This window comes from Uranotaenia lowii, chromosome 2, assembly GCF_029784155.1.
Source record: "Uranotaenia lowii strain MFRU-FL chromosome 2, ASM2978415v1, whole genome shotgun sequence".
Classification (NCBI taxonomy): Eukaryota; Metazoa; Arthropoda; class Insecta; order Diptera; family Culicidae; genus Uranotaenia; species Uranotaenia lowii.
Window position 1 is genome coordinate 40712030 of NC_073692.1, and position 7895 is coordinate 40719924.

The following is a 7895-nucleotide window of genomic DNA, read 5'->3' on the forward strand; positions in this document are numbered from 1 at the left end:
AAATGCTTGGAACACCGATGTAAGTACCCACCAGTACCAGCGTCTATTTGCAGGCAGGCATGCAGCAGCCGTCTCACCTGGTCCAGTCAACTTTTAGCTTAGACTAAATAGTCACAACTCAGGGATGTAACCGGATAGTTAGCACCGATCGTGATAAGATTATTTCCATTCAAGTGCTCCGATCATTGAGGTCACAAAACTATTCGTAATTGATTGTTATGTAACAGCAGATAAAAATCAATAAAAAAAAAAAAATATTCATATTAGCATCTATAACACTTTGATTCCGTAACCCTAGTCCGCTCCTGATTTTGCTTTCATTTAATCTATGAGATTGTCAGTTTGACAAATTAGACTTGTATCTTAAAATTCTTTTCAATCGTATCCAATCTATGAAAAACACTAGATTAACAATATTTACGTTGTTTTTGAACAATCTTTTGTACCATAATATTGAATTCAATATTCTTCCTACCATGGGATCAAACACACATTAAGGATCTCAATATATTTAACTTAATGTTTTTTTTTGAAGAGATCTTCAATCTACATAAGACTAAACACAATAGAAGACTAAATCGTACATCTTCCAAGGTTATAATGGTTAGCACCAGCAGCCCACAGAAAGAGTACTATGTATGCAGTGACCGAGATTCGATCTTATAATCTCTGGTTTAGAAGAATTCCACGCTATCCTCTAGGCCGGCCGGTGTCAGCGGTATTTAAAATATTTTTGAAACATTACCATACATTCAATGCTCTTATAAAGGACTATTTTGTTGGCTGAGCTCAATTACGAAATTAGGAGGTTTTGACATTTCGCATCTGGAGACAGTAGACACATCCAAGTCCTTTTCTTTCAATGTGTGAAGCCAAATAATGTTTATTTTTCTTATCTTTCCCATATTTTGTCAATGATTTTTGTGTGTCAAGGTTTCGACTACCAGCCTTATTATCAGTTCTCGGTTGGTGATTCTTCAGTCCGTTTTGAACTGGGAATGCTGTGTGTAAGCCTTAGGAACACTGAATGCTAACTCCACAGTAGTGTTCGAAAAAATTGCAGCGATTCCATTTTTTTTAACTATTTGTGCGTTTACTAATGGATTTGGAAAAAAGAAATCTAGATGGTCGAAATAATAGCATCGTAGAACAGAGACTTAATAGAAAAAAGCTGAGTGTTTTTTATTTCTTATAACCTTCACTATTTAGCTGACCCGGTGCGCTTTGTTACACCTTATCTCAATTATTTGAAAAAAAAAAAATGATTTCAAAATAATTTTTTTTTTATGTTTATTTTAATTTAATTTCTATCTTTATTTTAATATCATCACTAATCAGAAGTAGAGATTTAACAAATTTTCGATCGGCTGAATACCGCCCAAAAAAAGTTAATAGTTAATTGTTGAAGTAAATATTCGGCCGGATAGACCGAATAGGCCGAATATTATTTTTTTAATAGATAAAAAAACAAATTCATCAAAATTTTCAAATAATTTTGGATAATTTATAACATATCTTAAAGAAATGTTGAAAAAGCTGCACAATCATCAAAAACATTTCATCAGCTTAGGCGTTTCCATGTATTTTTCACCGTAGATCGTACAGGAGAATGCTGACAAGTATCACTTAATACATTGATTATCGTTTATTCCAGTTTTGCTTGATATATCCAGGTTTGCTCTTAAATCCAATAAAGATTTCGATATATGTAAGTCAAATCAAATCTGGCCGGCATGCCCCGATATTGTTTAAAACTTCCCGGATTTTGCCCGGTATTATTCAGATTATTTTTTTATTAAAAAAAACTTAAACTTCTTTTTGAAAACTTTTAAATTTTGTGTTTGAAAACGATTTTTTTAAAGTTTCAAAATGAACATAAATTGTTTAATTCTCAGGTACAATTTGAACACTGCTGATGTGTTTCAATGAAAACATTAAATTTAAAGTAATTTCCTTTATTTTTTTTTCTCTTGTATGTTTGAAAAAAAAATGCCTAAATTTTTGCAGATTAGAAATTTGCTTTTAAAAATTTCTCAATAATCGTCCTAAATTACCCGACCACGTGGATACGTGTGATAGAATGTTTGGTATGCTTTAGGTAGAAGATCATCGTTTTTTTAAACAACTCTTTGGAAGATATCTTGCACAAATTCGATCTTCATCTAATTCAATATCAAATAAGCCATATCAAATTTCTTGCCACCTGTTTCGACATGTTTTTTCCTAGATTTAACGGGAATCAAATCTCTTTGATCATAAACGCCTTGGAAGTGACAAGTCATCAGATATAATTTCAGTTATGCTGACATTTTGAAAATCAGAGGGAGCCCTGGTTGAAAAAAAAACCATCATCAGATTATATCATCTTGTTTTAAAAAATCGACTCATAAAAATGAGGGGTATTAAAAGGGAAGAAATGGAAGGAAAATAATACAATCGCTCTTGTTATTTTTATTAAAACTAAATGGAATATACGATCAAATATTCGTTTGGACAAATAGATGAAAAAGTCAATATTCGGTATTCGACCGTTGACCAAATACCACTATTCGGCGACTTGAACATGAAATTACTATTCTTTATCTAAATTTTGAAACTGTTATTCATATTCTCAGCCTGGATTTCTTAACCAAAATATGTATGTATGGAAATTTTTACAAAAAAACAAAACCTAACTTTGTTATTTCCATTTTTTTTTAATTTTAATTTTGAATTCAACGACTAAGACTTTTATTCATTTTCAACTTCATATTTTTTTTTGAATTTTCAAATTGTTTTAACTAATTTTAAAGTACAGTTTTTTTTTATAAATTTTGAAATCAATTTATCGAATTTTAAAGACAAGTTATTTAAATTTAATGAAATATACCCCCCCCCCCCCCCCCCCTCCATGAACGGGTCCATCGCACGGGCCTGATTTGGACCATATACAATTTGAAAACTTCGAGTATAATATTTTTCCATTCAACAATTGAAAACTTAATATAATGTAACAAATAAAAATTGTCCGCACAGCACTTCTTTCAGAAACATTTCAAGCAAAAATGGCAGCAAATATTGTGGGATTTATGTCATTCTGGGAAATGTTCTATTCTGGGGAAAAAAATTCTGGGAAATGTGCCCTTCTGGGAAAAAAATTTCTGGTAAATGGTGCATTCTGGGGAAATTTTTTCTGGGAAATGGTTCATTCTGGGGTTTGATTTCGGGTATTTGTCATTCTGGGGAAAAGTCATTCTGGGCAATAGCTTTCGGGTAAATGGGATACAATCCTTCTAACTTCAGCTTTCATGGATACTATTTGAGTGAACATTTAATGACCATATCATAGCAGATGTACAGTTTTTCCAAAGCGTGTTTTTTCAGATTTCTTTTTTCAAACTTTCAATAACGATAAATTGAAGCGTTGTGGCTGAACATTGGCCAAGACACAGACTTAAGTTGCATAAGGAAGTTTTCCAAAGTTTTCCAAGAGAGATATAGCAATTTCAAACGATTAGTGTAAAATTGACACTCATGGTCTGATTAGTATTTTTGTCTGGGCTTTCAGGGTGCGGTCATGAAAAGAGTAATGATGCAAAGTTAATAACTTCAATAATATATAGAGGGTCTCAGATTTTTTTTAATGGAATACACTCAAATAAAATAACAAGCCGCCAAACTTTCAATAGTGTTCTTTTGACATTCAAAAGCGGATAAGGGTATACTAAAATTTAGTAAAAAAATATAGTTGAAAAGTTTAAGGGACCTATATTGAAATAGGATGCCCTTCTGAAATATTTGTCAGCACTTAACCAAATTTCCACAATTAAAAAATATTAAAAAATTTGAAACACTATCACAGTAAAATTTCTTTAATTAGAATAACTTGGAAAAGATGACAAAGTCTGTTGGATAAACGAAGTTTTTAAAACAGAATTGAAGTTTATAGTGCTAGTTCAAAGCTGTGTTATATCTGTCAAATGCTACTTCAGAAAACAAACATTTTTCTTTAATTAAAAGAATATAGAGACAATTTCTCTGGAAAGATTATATTTTCAAGGTTCCAAGCAATGAGCTTTATCTTCCGGTCGGCAAAGGTGGTTTGACACATTTTGATGTTGATTCCAAATCAAAAGCTTTATTTGTGAAAAACGTTTTGTTTATAATAAGGAGGAGTTCAAATTCACGACAATTTCTAGATCACGCAAACACTCTAACCTAACCTCGGAACTTAAAAAATGGCTTTGTGTTGCAAAAGAGTTACAACAAACCTCCAATGATTTTTTAAATACATGCAACAAACTCTATTACTTTTTTCTCAACTCTCTGAATATTAAATGCAAAACTCAAAAGGATACCCGTAACCTTCAATGAGAGATTATTTCAGAAAATTTAAATAGTAACTTTCTATCAAGGCAAGTAAAATAAATAAAATAAATAAATAATAATAAATAAATCGGCACCTGGCTGATTGCAAAAACTATTACACATAGTTTAGACAAACGACAAGCAATACTGATGTTATGAAATCGTTTGGTACATCTTTGTATCTGAAAATAATCACATTTTCGTAGATGATGGAAAGAATTAAAGAAACATGAGCTATCAAAGAACGAAAGAATATAAGCCGTAAATATCATGAACTTTTCGGAAAAGATACAACGGCTCACCGGCAGGACTTGAACCTGCAAACTCCGCTTCAGTAGAACGGCGCGTTAGCCAATTCCACCACGGTGAACGTGATGAAACCGGCGAACCCGAGCAATCGAGCTCTGCCGATCAACTGCTGGACCTTCTATCGAAAACACAATGTATATCCCGCATGTGATCTTTCTTGCGGGATATACATTGTGTTTTCGATAGAAGGTCCAGCAGTTGATCGGCAAAGCTCGATTGCTCGGGTTCGCCGGTTTCATCATGTTCACCGTGGTGAAATTGGCTAACGCGCCGTTGTACTGAAGCGGAGATTGCAGGTTCAAGTCCTGCCGGTGAGCCGTTGTATCTTTTCCGAAAAGTTCATGATATTTACGGCTTATGTTCTTTCGTTTCGTTGATAGCTCATGTTTCTTTAATTCTTTCCATCATCTACGAAAATGCGACAAACATTATTTAGATGAGTTTAAACAATTGTGAATAATTGCGCTACTAATTAACAAAAGCTTATTTGATAGGAATTTTGAGAATTATTTGAACATCTATATATATAAAAAGCAATTATCTGTATGTTTGTTTGTTTGTTTGTTTGTTTGTTTGTCCTCTATAGACTCAGCCGTCTTAAGAGCTAGAGATCTGAAATTTGGCATGGATGCTCATTAGGACCTGGAATGATGAAAAATGTTTTTAGATTTTTGGACGACCCCTTCTGAAGGGGGTCGTCCATACAAGAAAAATATTGTTTTCACGTTATTGACGTTATTTTCCGTCGGATTGTGATGAAAATTTGCACATGAGTGTTTTGAGAGACGAGCAATCGATTACAGTTATCAAATTTAGGGTCAGGGGTTGGCCAAAGGGGTCGTCCATATCCACTGATTTATGTTTTTGCGATATTGGCGTTATTTTACATCGGATTGTGATGAAAATTTGCACATGAGTGTTTTGAGAGACGAACAATCGATTACAGTTATCAAATTTAGGGTCAGGGGTTGGCCAAAGGGGTCGTCCATATCCACTGATTTATGTTTTTGCGATATTGGCGTTATTATACATCGGGTTGAGATGAAAATTTGCACATGAGTGTTTTGAGAGACGAGCAATCGATAACAGTTATCAAATTTAGGGTTTGAGGTCGGCAAAAGGGGTCGTCCATATCCACTGATTGATGTTTTTGCGATATTGGCGTTATTATACACCGGATTGTGATGAAAATTTGCACATGAGTGTTTTGAGAGACGAGCAATCGATTACAGTTATCAAATTTAGGGCTAGGGGTCGGCAAAAGGGGTCGTCCATATCCACTGATTTATGTTTTTGCGATATTGGCGTTATTATACATCGGGTTGAGATGAAAATTTGCACATGAGTGTTTTGAGAGACGAGCAATCGATAACAGTTATCAAATTTAGGGTTTGAGGTCGGCAAAAGGGGTCGTCCATATCCACTGATTTATGTTTTTGCGATATTGGCGTTATTATACACCGGATTGTGATGAAAATTTGCACATGAGTGTTTTGAGAGACGAGCAATCGATTACAGTTATCAAATTTAGGGCTAGGGGTCGGCAAAAGGGGTCGTCCATATCCACTGATTTATGTTTTTGCGATATTGGCGTTATTTTACATCGGATTGTGATGAAAATTTGCACATGAGTGTTTTGAGAGACGAGCAATCGATTACAGTTATCAAATTTAGGGTTTGAGGTCGGCAAAAGGGGTCGTCCATATCCACTGATTAATGTTTTTGCGATATTGGCTTTATTTTACATTGGATTGTGATGAAAATTTGCACATGAGTGTTTTGAGAGACGAGCAATCGATTTGCGGATCAGAAGTCGGCTGAAGGAGTCGTCCATACCCAACTTTAGTGTTTTTTGCGATTTTGACGTTATTCTACATTGGATTGAGATGAAAATTCCCGCATAGGAGTTTTGAGGGACGCTCTTTTGCTTTCAGGTTTCAAATCTTGACTCAAGGGTCGGCGAAAGGGGTTATTATCTGTTCACTGTTTTTACGATATTCTCTTGATTGAGCATAGAATTGTAATGAAAATTGACACATGGGAGTTTAACAGAAAAGATAATTGATTTCAGGTGTCAAGTTTTGAATCGTGGTCAAAAAAAGGCCTTCCATGTTAGTTGCTCACTGTTTTCGCGATATTGTCGTGATCATGCATCGGATTGAGATGAAAATGTTCAGATGAGGGTTATAAACTATGAGCAATTGACTCCAGGTAGCATGTTCCGTGTCAAAGGTCGGCGAAAGGGGCGTTTATATTCACTGATCATTGTTTTCAAGTTCCTGACGTTATTTTACATATAATTTTAAAAGAAAAAATGGCACAAGGGAGTTTTGAGGAACGTAAAATTGGTTTCAATTATCGAAATTCGGGCCATGGGACAGAAAAAGAGGGTTTCATTGAAAGTTCAGTGTTTTGTGCAATAATTTTGTTGGAGGCAGTTAATTGATACCAATTTAAGTGTGAAGGTCAAGCAAAAGAGTCGTGCACACAAACAAATAGTACATGTTTCTACCATAATGTCTAGATTTTGCAACCGATCGAGAAGAAAACACTCTCACATAAATTTTAATTTGAATTTCAAGTAATAGTAATAGTAGCGACTTTAAACACTGTTGAATTTTTTCCCCAAAATTGTCGAAAGAATGTTTCGAATTCATTTTCTAAACTCATTTTGACGTACCAATGATTTAAAGCGAAACGAAGTTCGTACGGGATCAGCTAGTTTTTAATAAATTTAAAAATTTATTTATACATACATGCTAACAATACAAAAATATTCTTCCGCAATTCTGTACAATTAAAAATTCAAGTTTAAAATAAATAAGTATACGATTTAGAATCGATTGTTTGATATGTTTTACTCTCTTTCTGAGCCCCTCCAAACTCCTCAAAATAAAAACTAGAGTTTGAATGAAAGCTCTCGACGCTCTCACAAAGGTGGGAACCACATTTTAAAACCAATTCATGGTGTTGGCGTTGAACAATTTGAATACATTGCAGAATTTGTGAAGGAATGTACAGATAATGTGACAAATATATCACAATATCAATAAATTTAAAAATTTAAATTGAATTGTTTCTTTGTTTAGTAAACTTTTTGCAAAATAAAATTATATCAGGTCTAGGGATTTCTCAGACATTTTTTTCGATAGTAACTGGGTAGTTGGTGTAGATTGAGCTATACTTTTCAAAATGATTGATCGACCTAGGAAAACATCCAATCGTTTAAACATAAAAAA